Consider the following 14,690-nt stretch of genomic DNA (forward strand, 5'->3'; position numbering starts at 1 on the left):
AAACAAAAACAAAAAAGCTGTAGCTCGCATAGCACTGAGCTGTGGGGCCATGCGGGCTCTGCCTCCACTGCCTCAGTTCAGCTCATTTTAGGGCTGCCATAACATCTGCATGCAGATGTTGGTGAATAACACTATTTGGTTATTGTTCTTGGTTAACGAGTGCCAATTGGTTAACTGACATTATTTGATTGTTATTGGTTCACTAACGCCCGTATGAAGAGCAATCTAGCATAGTGATTATGAGGATGGGCTCTAAAGTCATACAGCCTGGGGTCAAAGTCCCAGCTTCATCAGCTGCATGTTTGGACTTGTTTTTCACCTATCTGAGCCTCCTTGTCTTCATTTTAGAAGGAGATGATAGGCATAACTTTATCGAAGAGTTATGGTGGAGAATGAAATAAAATTTATAGAGTACATAAAACAGCGTCTGATGCATAAATTTTAATACATGCTATTTCTTAATAATAATAAAAGCTAGTGTGTTGCTAACACCTATGTGTGTGGTGTGATTCTAATTATTCTTTACATCTATTAACTCACTGAATCGTTGCATCAACCCTAGGAGGGAGATACTGCTATTATCCCCGTTTTCCATTTTAGAAAGCCTGATCACAGAGATATAAATAACTTGCTCAAGGACCTACTTACTTAAGTAGCAAAGCCGTAATTTTATCCAAGCGCTTTATCCCTAGGGCTCTTTGTAATGGTGCCACCACAATATTGTTCCCAAGAAAAAGTATAGATGTTAGAGTGACATGAAAATATAACGTCACTGATTTCCAGAGGCAGTGATCACCCTATTATCAGAAGACTCAAGCAAAAGACATCCAGCTAGGAGACTAAACTACATAACCCACGTGGTTACTAATGATTGATTTATTTTAGTGTTGGCCACTGTCAATAAAAACTATGTTTCATTAGCTGTGCAGAAGCTTTTTAATTTGATGTTGTCCCATTTGTTTATTCTTTCCTTTATTTCCCTTGCCCTAGAGGACATATTGGCAAAAATATTGTTGTGTGAGATATCTGAAATTTTACTGCCTATGTTTTCCTCTAGGACTTTTATGGTGTCAAGGCTTATGTTTAAGTCTTTTATCCATTTTGAGTTTATTCTGGTGTATGGTGTAAGCTGGTGGTCTACCTTCATTGTTTTGCATGTACCATTCCAATTCTTCCAACACCATTGAAGAGGCTATTTTTACTCCATTTTATGCTCCTGCCTCTTTTGTCAAATATTAATTGATCATAGAGACATGGGTTTATTTCTAGGCTCTCTATTCTGTTCCATTGATCAATATGTCTGTTCTTATGCCAGTACCAGGCTGTTTTGATTACAGTGACATCGTAATATAGTTTAATATTAGGTATTGTGATCCCTCCTACTTTGTTCTTCTTTCTCAAGATTGCTGAGGCTCTTTTAGGTCATTTTTGGTTCCATATACATTTTTGAAATATTTTTTTCTAAATCTGCAAAGTACATCATTCATTGGCATTTTAATATGGATTGTGTTGAATCTATAGATTGTCTTGGGTAGCATGGATATTTTAATGACGTTAATTCTTCTAATCCATGAACGCAATATATGCTTCCATTTATTTGTATCTTCCTTAATTTCTCTCTTCAGTGTTCTGTAGTTTTCTGAGTACAGGTCTTTTACCTCCTTGATTAAGTTTATTCCTAGGTACTTTATTTTTTCTTGTTGCGATAGTAAATGGGATTTTTTCCCCTAGTTTCTGTTTCTGATATTTCATTATTGGTGTACAAAAATGCCTTTGATTACTGAATATTGACTTTGTATCCTGCTATTTTGCCAAATTGACTTACTAGGTTGAGTAGTTTTTTGGTGGAGCCTATAGTGTTTTCTATGTACACTATCACGTCAGCTGCAAACAATGACAGTTTTACTTCCTCCTTTCCAATTTGGATGCCTTTTATTTCTTTTTTTTGTCTGATCACTGTGACTACGACTTCCAATACTATGTTGAATAAAAATGGTGAAAGCAGACACCCTTTTCTTGTTCCTGATCTTAGGGGAAAAACATCATCAAAATGAAGAGGGAGCCAACTGTATGGGAAAACATTTACCAATGATACCTTGGACAAGGGTTTGATCTCCAAAGACAAATCATCCAATTAAAAAATGGACAAAGGGTACGAACAGACTCTTCTCCAAGTAGGATATACAGAGGGCCCATAAGCACATGAAAGGATGCTCAGCATCACTAGCCATCAGAGACATGCAAATTAAAATCACAATGAAATACCTCCTCACATTAACAAATAATAAGTGCTGGCAAGGTTGTAGAGAAAAGGGAACCCTAGTTCAGTGTTGGTGGGAATGCAGCCTGGTGCAGCCACTGTGGAAAAACAGTATGGAATTTTCTAAAAAAACTAAAGGTGAAACTGCCTTTTGACTCAGCGATTTCACTGCTGGGATTCTACCCTAAGAATCCTGAAACCCCAGTTCAAAAGAACTTATGCATCCCCATGCTCATAGCGGCATTATTTACAATAACCAAGCGCTAGAAACAGCCTAAGTGCCCCTCTGTAAATGAGTGGATCAAAAAACTGTGGAACATTTACACAATGGAATACTACGCAGCAGAAAGAAAGAAGAAGCTTCTACCTTTCGTGAGAGCATGGATGGACCTGGAGAGCATTATGCTAAGTGAAATAAGCCAGGTGGCAAAAGAAAACTACCATATGATCTCACCTATAACAGGAACCTAATGAACAAAATAAATGAGCAAAATAGAGCCAGAGGCATGGAAACAAGGAACAGACTGACAGCGACCAGAGAGGAGCGGGGAGGGGGATAAGGGGGGAAAGAAGGGGAAGGGTGTAGTCAGGGAACATGCATGAATGACCCACGGACGTGGACAACAGGGTGAGGATTGACTGCGGGCGGACAGTGGGCGGGGCAGGGGTGAGCAATGGAGAAGAATTGGGACAACTGTAATAGAACAACAATAAAAAAATGCATGTTTCATTTTTATTTACAGAGTAGGTATGTTAATACTCAAAGGATACTGTCAGAATTTGCTTAAATATGGGGTATAAAGCTCCAATTATCTCGAAAATTATACCTGTAATTATATGCTTATGATTATATATACTATTAGGTGTAATTTCATATATACACATATGTGAAATTGTTTATCCTCCATCTTTATAGAAATATATTCCCTGTCAACCCAGGACGTACTTTTGTGTGTTGACTTAACATAGTCTCTAACATTAGACTAGTCTGGGTTTGAGCTCCAGGTGGGGCCATCTGTTGGCATAAAATTATCGTTGTAAAATGGGGAAAATAAAAATATGTACATGATAAGATTATTGCAAAGAATCACTGAGATAATGTGTTAAAAAGTATCTAGCATAACACATGGCAAATAGTAAGTACTTACTAAATATTATTTTTACTATTTCCTAAGTGAGGTATTAATTCATTAGAAAGTGCAAAGGCAAGCACACATACAGGCACCTGTCAAAATTGGCAATTAATTTGTTAATGAAAATGATTCTTTTTATATTTTTATTATAAAATATAAATATACATGTATATTAAAGGATAAATTAACTATAAATTAAAATGTAAAACCCGTACAGAAAAATAGCCAACTCCTGAATGTGCAGTTCAATGATTTATCAAAGAGGTACTATGATAAAGAAACATAATATTTCCAGGCCCAAGGGTTCTTTCTGAGTGCAATTTGTGGCAGGTAAATTACCTTTCTGGCCACTCTCAGGTAACACAGACAATCCAATCTGGTATCATAGCCATTTGGTTTTTCTCTGTGAGTATAGTATTCAATCAATGACATAAGAGATTCAGCACTTTTAAAAAAATTGAGCTTGTTCTAATGCCCGCTCATGCAGCAGTTCTGCTGCGGGGAAGGGGAAGGAAGGAAAGGAAAAGGGCGCTAGCGTCGCCGGGAGCTGGTGTCAGCCTCCCTGATCTCGCAGGTGGTCACTCTGTGTCCCTCCTTCTCACGCAGGAGCACGCGTGTTGGTCTTCTGAAACTTGCTCCCCACTTCACTGGGGATCCCACGGGCCACTCCCTTAACGCCGGCAGACACATGTCCTCCTGCCTGCAAACGTTGAACAGGGCATGCTCTCGATGCTGAGGTCTCCTCGGCCCTCCAGGTACCCCGTTTAGGCAGGATCTTCTGCCCCGTGGACAGAACACAGGTGGCCTGTGTCAAACATTCTCACTCCCTTTGATTTGACAAGCTCCAAGCTGCTGCCACTTGTCCAGCTGGCCAACCAGCAACATAATCTCCATACAGACTGCTGCGTCTGTCTGTGGTCAGACGCCAGTGTCTTCTGCCTCCCAAACTTCAGGAGACAAGTATGTTGTCCATGGGGTCCCTTGAAATCTCCTTTCAGGCTTTTTTCCCCTCCATCTTGAAACGAGCATTTTCCTAGCCTTGCCTCTCCAGCCATCTTTAGAGGCTGGACGCGGCCCTTCCCCCTCCCCCGCCCCTAGCGCCGGTTGTACATCTCTGTCGCAAGTCTCACATCGGACTTTGGTACAGGGCATCTGTTGCCTTTCAGAAAGAGCAAATCCTGAAACCCTTTCATATTTTACCTTTACAAACAAACTCTGATATAACCATTGTTTGCTGATTTTATGGAAGAATACAAAATATTTAATAAACCGAGCAAGGAGACAAACTAAGCAAGCACAAGGCGAGCCCAGGTCTAACTCGGAAGTCTGCGCCCCCACCACCGGGCCTCCTTCCCTCTCTTCGCTTTGTGAGCCCCCTCTCTGTTACTCCCATATTTGCATTTGTGTTTCCCACCTGTCGGTGGAGTGCTGTCTGGCCCTTACTTCACAGGCCAACGTTTTGAGCTACAAACTAGTGAGTAGAAGCCCTGGGCCCAGGACTCAGGACCCATACATTCTAACATAATAATTATTCTGCTCTTCTACAGAGGCTTGAGGACCCTGACACAGGAGAGGACACATTCCTCTGTTACACACGTGTGTTGCATCACTGAGTTATGTGGTTTTCATACCAAGTGTGTTTAGCTGATAGAGAGAGAAAACAAGGTGTATAAAGTTGGGGCCCCTTCGGGGCTCTTGTTAGACACTTCGACGTCCTGCCTCCTTGGGTGGCTGCAAGGCAACTTGCTGGGGTTAGAGATTTTGTGGTGGGCCAGTGATGGCTGGTTTGGGGGTCAGGTGTGGTGGTTTCCCAAAGCTGTCACTTTGGAACCCCCCATCGCACCCATGCCATGTGCTCGGGAACATATGGCGTTAAATCCAGGAAACCCTGGTCCATTATGATCAAGGGGAGTGAGAAGATGTGTGAGAAGACCCCAAGTTCTTTTTCATGGAAACCCTGAAATATGGCAAAGTGTGGGAACAAAATCAGGAAATCCTAAAGGAACCTAAAGAGATGTAGAGGTCCCATCTCTGAAAGCCACTGGAGAAAATGGAGGATTCCCACTGATTGCTTTAAGTGTATTGGGTTGAAGCCAGTGACAAGTTTCTCATATTCATTTCTTTTCTGTGTAAAAATAGGCTTTTAAAATAAACTGAATTTCAAAAATAGATTTTTAATGATGAGGTGGTAACTTGGCTGTGGTCTTTGGTGAAATTTTGCAGATCTCCTTAAGGTGTGGTCTTGAATAAACCGGGATCACGCTAAGAGAAATCTCGAGGCTGTGATCACCTTGTGTAACTCAGCTCAGTTAAATCTGTAAAGGAGAGACACCGGGCTTGTCGATCCTTTACACATATTCCCACTTTATATGTATTTATAAACGTTTATATGTATATTTACGAATGCATATTTGCAAATAGGTACTTATGTACATTTATACATATTTCCACTTTAGAAGAGGGCACATACATGGAGTCAGATACCGGCCATGGTCATTGTCAGATCCCTGTTCCCACACGGAGAAGAAAACTGCACGTTGGTGATGGTGGGAGTGAGAATGTTACCAGTTCTCAGATTGGTCGGGCTCTGCTCCAGGCCCCAGCGGGGCTGATCTTGGGGGACTTATTTGCATAAGGAAAACAGGAGAATGAGGGAGTAAGAATGATTGCTCAAATAAGTTACTGAGGAGGAAATAATATTTTCAGATCAAGATTTCTAGCTTGAAAATGTTGGAGTGCGTGCGTGGTAGGGGGTGTGTTAGGGAGCAGGGATGGTAACAGAGCCAGCCGTGTGAGAAAAGATTTGCGCTGAGAATGATGTCTGCATTCCAGGTCTCAGTCTGCCCCCAACACACCCCCTGACCTTGAAATAGTCTCTTTCCGTTTCTGGATATTTGTTTTATCTCTAAAATAAAAGACCTGGGCAAGTTGATTCCTATGATAGTTTCCAGTTTCAAAGTCCTATGACCATATTCAGTGGCAAAGGGCCAGGAGTGAGAATAGGCTCAAGTGCGTAGACAAGGGCTGGACCTGGCTTAGATGCCACTGTGGATTCCTGAACTCGTAAGTTACACTCTAAACAATGAAAGGTTGTTTTGGCCATGGCTACTCTTATGGAAAACTTAGTCCCAGAGAACAGTTTCACTTGGAAAATAGTCTTGGCATCTCAGGTCAGACCTACAATCCTTATAAAATCATATTTTCACAGTAAAGTTTACTAGAGCTTTCCATGCGAGAGCATTGTCAAAGATTCCTCGACTTAACTGTATCCAACCCAATCATCAATGAATTTAAGCCTATTTCTATCATTTCAAAAACTTGAATTTTTTTCAGGCTGTTGTAAAATTAACTGTTCCCATTGATAACTGTAAATTCTTAAGTGTTGTTTTCTAGATAAACTAATGTTCTAAGTTATAGAGCTCAGACACAAGAATACATTTGTAATATTAAAGCAGGCCGACATACAATTTTACAAGTGGATATATGACTTCCCTTAAAATATTAAAAATATATTTGTTTACCTAAAGAGAGCCGTTATTTTGATGGAAAGGAGGTTAGACAATCAAAGACCGTCAAGGAATGCTCTGTTGTACTTCTCTATTTATCCCTGCAGTTCATCTTCTCCTTTGATTTCTTTTTTTAATTAAAAAAGTATAAATAGCTTCATCGAGGCATAATGGGCACACAGTAAACTACACATACTAAAGTATATAATTTTATCAGTTTTGACAAGTGCATAAACCTGTGAATTCATCGCACAATCAACAGAGTGACAATCTGCATAAACCCCCAACTCTCCCCGAGCCTCTCTGAGCTTCTCTCTCGCACATGGGCGACTGACCTGCTTTCTGACGCCGGAGAGCAGTCTGCATTTTCTAGAGTTCTGTGGAAATGAAATCACGTTTTCTGAATTACTTTTTGTCTGGCTTCTTTGACTCGGCGTAATTATTTTGAGATTCACCTATGCCTTTGTGTGCAGCTGTAGCTCATTCCTATTCATTGCTGAGTTGTAGTCCATTGTACAGATACAATCATGATTTGTTTAACCATGCGGATGGACATTGAGTATTTTCCAGTTGTGATTTATTACAAATAAAACTGCTAGGAACCTGTGTGTGTAAGCTTTTGTATGGACACATGCTCTCATTTGTCTTGGGTAAATGCCAAGCGGTAGAATGGCGGGATTTCATGAGAGATATCACTCGTGGTTTGTTGTTTTTTTTTTAAACTGAGTAAAATTAATTTTATTTCTTTGTTTTTATTCTGGATGTTTTAAATTTATTATTTTTTGGCCTTAGTTCACTGGTTTAGAACTTCCTCTTTTTCCTGATCAATCTGGTTATAGGTTTGTCAATTATATTGATCTCAAAAATTCAGCTTTTGGTTTCATTATCTTTGGTGATGTTCTGTTTTTTTTAAATCTCATTTCTGTTTTGATCTTTATGATTTCCTTTCTTTGCTTACTTTACGTTTAGTTTGCCTTTCCTTAGTTCTTTAACATGAAACTTGAGTTCATTGCTTAGAGCTCTTTTTTAAAAAATATAGGTGTTTATTATTATAATTTCCCCCCTTTTTCCTGATATATGCTAAGAAATAAAAATGAGTCTCTAGAAACAATGCATAGTAAATAATTAAAATTTAACATTACTATGGAAGAATAATAATGCTAATTAGTTCATCTTAGGAGTCTCCTTATCCTAAATTCCTGAGGTCACTTGTAACATATCTGATTCTGAGACAAAAATTAAACTGTGTTCAGAAGTATTGCACTTCTTTAAGTTGGAGGAAATTCCAGGAACAAATGAAGCTGGATTAAACACTAATAAAGAAAGCACACATGAAAACAGTAGGTCTTTATGTATCTTCAGGTAATCTTCTCCAATCAAATCATCGTTAAAATATAATTTTATTAATACTCACTTTATTTTTATTTCAATGATGTATATATTTTATTTGTTTTCAAGCATTAATAAATAGTAAAAAGAGGTTGATATTTCCACTTAACTCACCTGTACTAAGGTAACTGCCCTGAAAATTCCTGAAGGAAATCCAAGTTAACACATTTATCTTAAATATGACATTCTCTAAAATGATTAAGAATATAAGATATATAGTAGTTTTTATTTAAAATTGCCCCTTTTTACATTTTTTTTTAACTTAATAAAGTTTTGTTTTTCAAGATGGACAGCTGCTGGGACCTGTTGCTCAAGCATCGTCACCAACAGCGGGGGCCTCCCCGGCTTTGCTGTTTCTGGGGCAAACTACTTGGGCTCTGTGCTCTGAAACTGGTCTCACAAGTCCTTCACTACCGAGCTCCTGAGGGCCGCCCTGGCCAAGGAACCGCAGACATGCAGTTGCTCAGCGACAACAGCCGGGCTGGACAGAGGAGGGCACAAACGGACTAATTGGGCCAACTGTAGTAGAATAAAGAATAATGAAGAATAAAAAGGTAAAATTGCCCATTTTGAATTTGTCAGTTATCTGGAAATACTGGTGTTTCTTATCCAGAATCACAATAACAGATAAAGTATTGTAATTTAGGAAAGAGAAGCAGACTCCTGGGTTGATGAGTTAGGACATTATACAAAGGGTACTGTCACTGTCACCCTGCCACTAAAACATGACACCAAGGCATGGCCAAATCACCCCACTGGGAAGAGCCTTCACTGGCACTGTGTCCATTTCATCCCTCCATGGGCGAGCGGCTCATATTCCCACCGTTAGTGAGCGCTGGCAGTCAAAGCGTCTACTCTGTACATCTTCAAGCGCCGTTATTTTTCTTCTGTGAAATAGGAATAATACTAATCTTTACTACCCCCCAGGCTTATTTTGGGGATGACTTAGGCAGTAACTAAGAGAGTCCACTGGAATAGCACAAAGAGGTGGCCGCTATGAGGGAGGGCTGGAAGTGTGGAATGAATTCACGACTACCCCGGGCTTGTCTGACACGTGAAGATTTCTTCGGTATTTTGTTATTAACTTTAGTGCGTTACATTAAAGAAGCTTAGCGCGGAAGAGCCGCTGTGACTAACTCGTGATTTGAGGATGGAAACGTCGCCCCGAAAGAGGCGTGGCCGCAGGGATGGGCAGGGGAACCCGAGAGCCGGGCTCCCCTGCTCCTTCCCCTGGCCCCGAGTACTCCAGAGCTGCGGGGCAACACGTTTCAAACACCTGGGCAGTTTCCAGATGTGCTGAGGCAGGAACAAGAGCCTCTGCGCAGGCCGCCGAGGCAGGCGCTTGCCTCCTCGCGTCCTCTTTCGCTTTCATGTGGCTGTTTCGCCCCTACAGTCAGTCACTGCTCTGATGGGGGCAAAATCCCCATGGGTTCCTCTTGAAATCTGTCTTGAAAGTGCTTCATTCATACTTACACTACCCCTCTTTTGGGGAAGGGAATCCCACAGGAGGTACAGTCTCACAGCCTGGGGGCCGGGGTGTTTTGGGGAGGGAGGGGGAGAACACAGGGTTTGGAGCATTAATGTTCAAGAAGGCTTGCTTGCAATTTTTACAAGCTTGTGTTTTACTGTTACATAAAGTGAACATAATATAAAACTTGCAGAATTGTTGAGCAACAATATACATGTTCCAGCAGAAGTAATACCTCCTTGAGTGTGGTTGGTAGGGTAATACTATGGGTGTAATAATTTAAAGTTTTAATTTGAAGATTTAACCTAAAATGCCATACAGTGTGCTTGAGTGTGATATTATGTTACAGAATTACATGCTTATGATTTTGTAATAAAAGATTTTGTAATAAAAGGGGCGTTATTTGTGCCAAACCCTGTATATAAAGCACATAGCACAAAGGACACTGGGTAAAGACAGGACTTCTGTAATTGAATGGTTCTTAATTGTTGAGTGTTGTAGTACAGAGCTTAAAAAAGCTTCTTTATTTTTTCTCATATCTCCATCTATTGATCCCCATATCTGTCGGGGTGAAAGAAGGTATATCTAATTCCTTTTGTTGTAAGAGCCTTTTGAACATTTGAGAAGAGCTATTTGTCAGTCTCTTCTCTTTCCGCTTACCCACAGACAAAGGAAAAGGAGATAAAATAGTGGCAGAGTGATTATGCCAGTCCTCTATTGGGAAATGTCCCAGGTTTCTCTGCTGGGTTCCTGTCACAGAGATTCTTCTGAGAGTGTTTGGGGATGGGCTCCCAGGATGCAGAGTGATAGTCGTTCATCATTTATAATACATTAGTTATTATTTTGCTGAGCCAGAAAGAGACCAAAGTGTTGCTGGACCCCTCCAGAGGGGAATAGTCATGGAGACAGACAGTCATGGGGGCAGCTTCTCCACAGCCCTGTTAGGACTGCAGCTCGTGTGTCGCTCATGGACACTTAGGGAAAATCCCTAAAAGCCTTTGAAAATGGGCTTCCCCCCATTTCAGACCAGGGCAAGTCTCTGAATTCTTGGTAACATCATAAAAGACAAAGCCCTGTACTTTTCATTTCTGAGTCAGGGGGGTGCATTGCATCCTTTTGGGACTATGAAGCAGCAAGATTTGGCTTCTCCAGGCAGCCAATATTAAGCTATTGGTTCATGCTCATCATGTTGGGGCTTCCTTTCTTATTCTCAGTGTCATTATTTTGGTCTGTATTTATGGGTGTTGAGGAAGTGCCTAATAAATATGGATTCTTGCGAGCCTCTGAGAAATACTGATTTCTCTAAAAGCCTTATATTCAAAGGAACGTGTCTCCTCTCCCTTTCTTTTCTCATTTAAGAATAAGGACAACACTTCCACCCACTTCAGTGCTTGCAGGGGACCTGCTGGCAGCGCTGCTTCTGAAGTTATTTATAGTCTTACAAAAAATGTACTTTGCTGTAGTGGGTACATATCAATTTATATGAGGCTGGGTGTGTATTTTCTCAGACATGAATAAAAACTGGTTTAGAATACAGAATGTGTATCACGATGTCAGGACATACAGCCTAAGAGACCCACGAGCGTCCTGGTATTGTGGAAGGATGGAAGGGACACTGAACAGGGAGTCTCAGGATGCATACCCAAGTATGCCGTTGATGTGCAGCGTGACAAGCAAGCTACTTGATCTTGCTGAGCCCCGGTACCGGCATTTGCAAACTAAGGGGACACTCTTGGCGCTCTGCCCAGATCCCCTCATACGCGTTCAGCCCTTCTGGGCACCCTTCTATGTGTTTTGCCCCCCGGTGGGTGCCTGTGACTTTGACTTTCTTCAGAGGACTGCCTTTGGTTCGTGAAGCATTTTGCTGATGCTTACTCACAGAAGTGCCAGGGACTTTCTACGTTCTGCTACTGCGCACTCCCAGGCTTTGCCCAGCGACAGGCTGATCAGTGTATGAAAGCCTGGCTGCGTTGTCTTCAGACTGACTACGTTTCAAAGGTGTAATATATCTTGCAGTGCTTCCTCGGCTTTTCCCGAGACTGTACCTGAAATCTCAGCCTTGCTTGAGATTTCCCCTTCCCAAATCTTCTCCAAATTCTCTTTTCCCTCAGGGAGTAGTTACTTAAAAATCACTTGAACGTAAACTCTCATTTCAGAATCTGCTTCTGCAGAACTCTACTAACCTCATTTAACTAGTGGTTCGAGTTTAAATCAATATTTAATCAACATAGACTTCTTGTTCTTTTAGTATTTTTTATAGTGCTCTGTTGCCTAAGTGAGTTCATATAATCAGATTATATAGATCTTCAGTCGACATGTCTGTGTTAGCGGATGTGGGATTCAAGTGAAAAAATGTTACTGTTTCACTTTATAATATTTACTTTTTTCTTCACAGCAATAAAGTATAGTGGGAAGGGATTACTATTGCATTTCATGGAAGAGAAATTTGAAGCTCAGAAAGGACACGTCATATAAATGAAATCATGCAGCGTTTGTCGTTTTGTGATTTGCTTATTTCATTTAGCATAATCTTTCCAAGATGTATCCATGTTGATGCATATGGCAGGTTTACTTCTTTTTCATGGCTAAATAATATTCATCTAACTATCTATCTATCTACCTACCTACCTACCTAGCTACCTACCTATCTATCTGCCAGATTTTCTTCAGGCATCTAAAATAGTCAAACTCCCAGAAGCAGAAAGTAGAACAGTGGAAGCCATTAAGGGCTGGGGGTAAGGGCGGAAAGGGGAGTTGCTATTCAATGGGTATAAGTTTTCAGACACATGAAAGGGATGAGTTCTAGGGATCTGCTAGGCAGCATTGTGTTTTCAGTTAACAACACTGTACTGTACCTGTAAAACTTGAGAGTAGATTTCACGTTATCTGTTATTACCAGCATAAAAAGAAAAAGGACACGTCACTTGGCTATATGTCTAGAGAACTTGATTGTCCCATTAGAACCCAAGTGTCCCAGCTTTGAACTCCAAGTCCTCCACAGACAAAGCTGTAGGTAAATATCGTCCTTAAAACTTCTTGATTCCCTCATTTTCCTATAAGTATGGCACTGTCTCTACTAACACCTCAATATCATGATTAATTATGGGAAAATTTTCAAATGATAGCTAAGACATTAGCTATTAGGGACTTGGGGAACACCAATAATTTAATGAGGTGCTTTAACATATCTATATCCTTCATATTCAAAGGCATAAAAGCTGAAACAATCCTGAAAGAGGTCTTTACTCAAGGTTCTCTAAAAATCATACTATATATATAATGAAAGAACATGGGCCCACATTTTTACCTATTTTTTATGTTTGAGTTAAGACTGACTCATCATTTGAGAAGAATCATTTGGCATTCTCTTTTACAACAAAACCATGCTGACTTTGTTTGTTATCCTATAGTCTGGTTAGAATATCAGTTTTGCTGAAGAAAAAGTGTTTGACACTTTTAAGGAGGCACTTTGCAAAGTAAAGAGATATTCATAAGAGAAGAGTGGGAGCAAGCAGTTAAGACTCAAGTAAACTTTTATTTCAGCTGGAGTCTCGCTGCAGGAATAAAGCACTCAAAGGGCTGAAGTCCCTTCAGAGATGGAAAAGAGGACAGATCATTCTGAAAGTAATTCTTGGAATTGCTCAGAGGTATTGAATAGGTAATTAGCATCTTTATTCTCCTTTGGAACTGACAGGTGACTGACTTCCTCATCAGCCCAGGTATTAAGAAAAAGATAAAAGGCTTTAAGAGCATTACCCAGGGAAGTTGGTTTCTGATGAAGATTCTTGGGCCCCTGTCTGCAAGTTCTGTTTTGTCTTGCTGGGGGTAGAGCCCAGGAATCTGCATTTTAACATGTATGGAGACTGTTCTTGAGTTCCTCAAGTCTATGAACACAGTGAGTAAAATACTGTTTTAATATAGGCCAGTTTTACAGTAAGAACTTCTTATAATGGGGTTATATGATGCATTTATTGTTAATTTTTTTCTTCTTCATATCTCTTAATAACTTAAATATCTGCCCAGAGAAGACAGATATGAAGAACCTGCAGTGAGAAGACCTTATTTTTTCCAACAAACAGTTGAAATAAATGAACATGCACAGACGAGAAAGGATTTTCAAATAATTGCTCCATGCCATCAAATATTATATTTAAATGAACTCCCATGAAAGTGAGATTAGAATTTTTGTTTTCTCTTTTTGGTTCTTTTTTTTTTCTGTATAGTTTAAAGAAAACAATTGAGGATCAGTGAGCAGAAGTGATGAGTAGTCCCGTTAGACCTGGATTTCTAAGAGTTTCCCTAGCTGAACCGCATCAAATAAAGGGAGCTCCTTACTCCCAAGGGTTTGTAAACATCAAATAACTGACCTGCTGGCCAGGTGAGGATGAAGCCCGTGGAAAATCCTTGTTCCCCTGCTGCAGAGGCTTACATCAAATCAGCAGGTCTATGCGCCTTCCACAGACACAAGGAGAGTGGCTCCTCCCACTCCCATCCACACACCTATGCCTCCTGCAAAAGGGCTGCTTTTTCTTTTTTTCTCTGTGATTGTGTCTTTTTCTCAGTTCATGGAGTGATTGTGATTCAGCTCAATGGTGTATTTGTTTCTTTTCCTTGAAGCTTTCTCATTTTGGCTCTGATTTAGTGCAACTTGCCTTGAAAAATACAGCATACTCTGAAAAATAATTGAGGAAATTACGGGATGGGGAATTGAGATGCAATTTTTAAAAAAAATAACAGCAGAAGCCTCACATTGAGTATCCGACAAGTCACTTGTGACGAAAGGGTTTATGCGTTCAGGCAGAACGTCATCAATATTTTTATTGAGTTGGGTCTCTTGATGAATTTACCTCATTTATCTCTGTGGCAGACCAAGGTGATTTCTTTCACTTGGACAAACATTAAAGTGTTGTTTCGTATTGTCAAACTCAACAAGT

Source organism: Pteronotus mesoamericanus, unplaced genomic scaffold (genome assembly GCF_021234165.1).
Source record: "Pteronotus mesoamericanus isolate MK-2021 breed Mesoamerican mustached bat unplaced genomic scaffold, CSHL_Meso_final contig_101, whole genome shotgun sequence".
Taxonomy (NCBI): domain Eukaryota; kingdom Metazoa; phylum Chordata; class Mammalia; order Chiroptera; family Mormoopidae; genus Pteronotus; species Pteronotus mesoamericanus.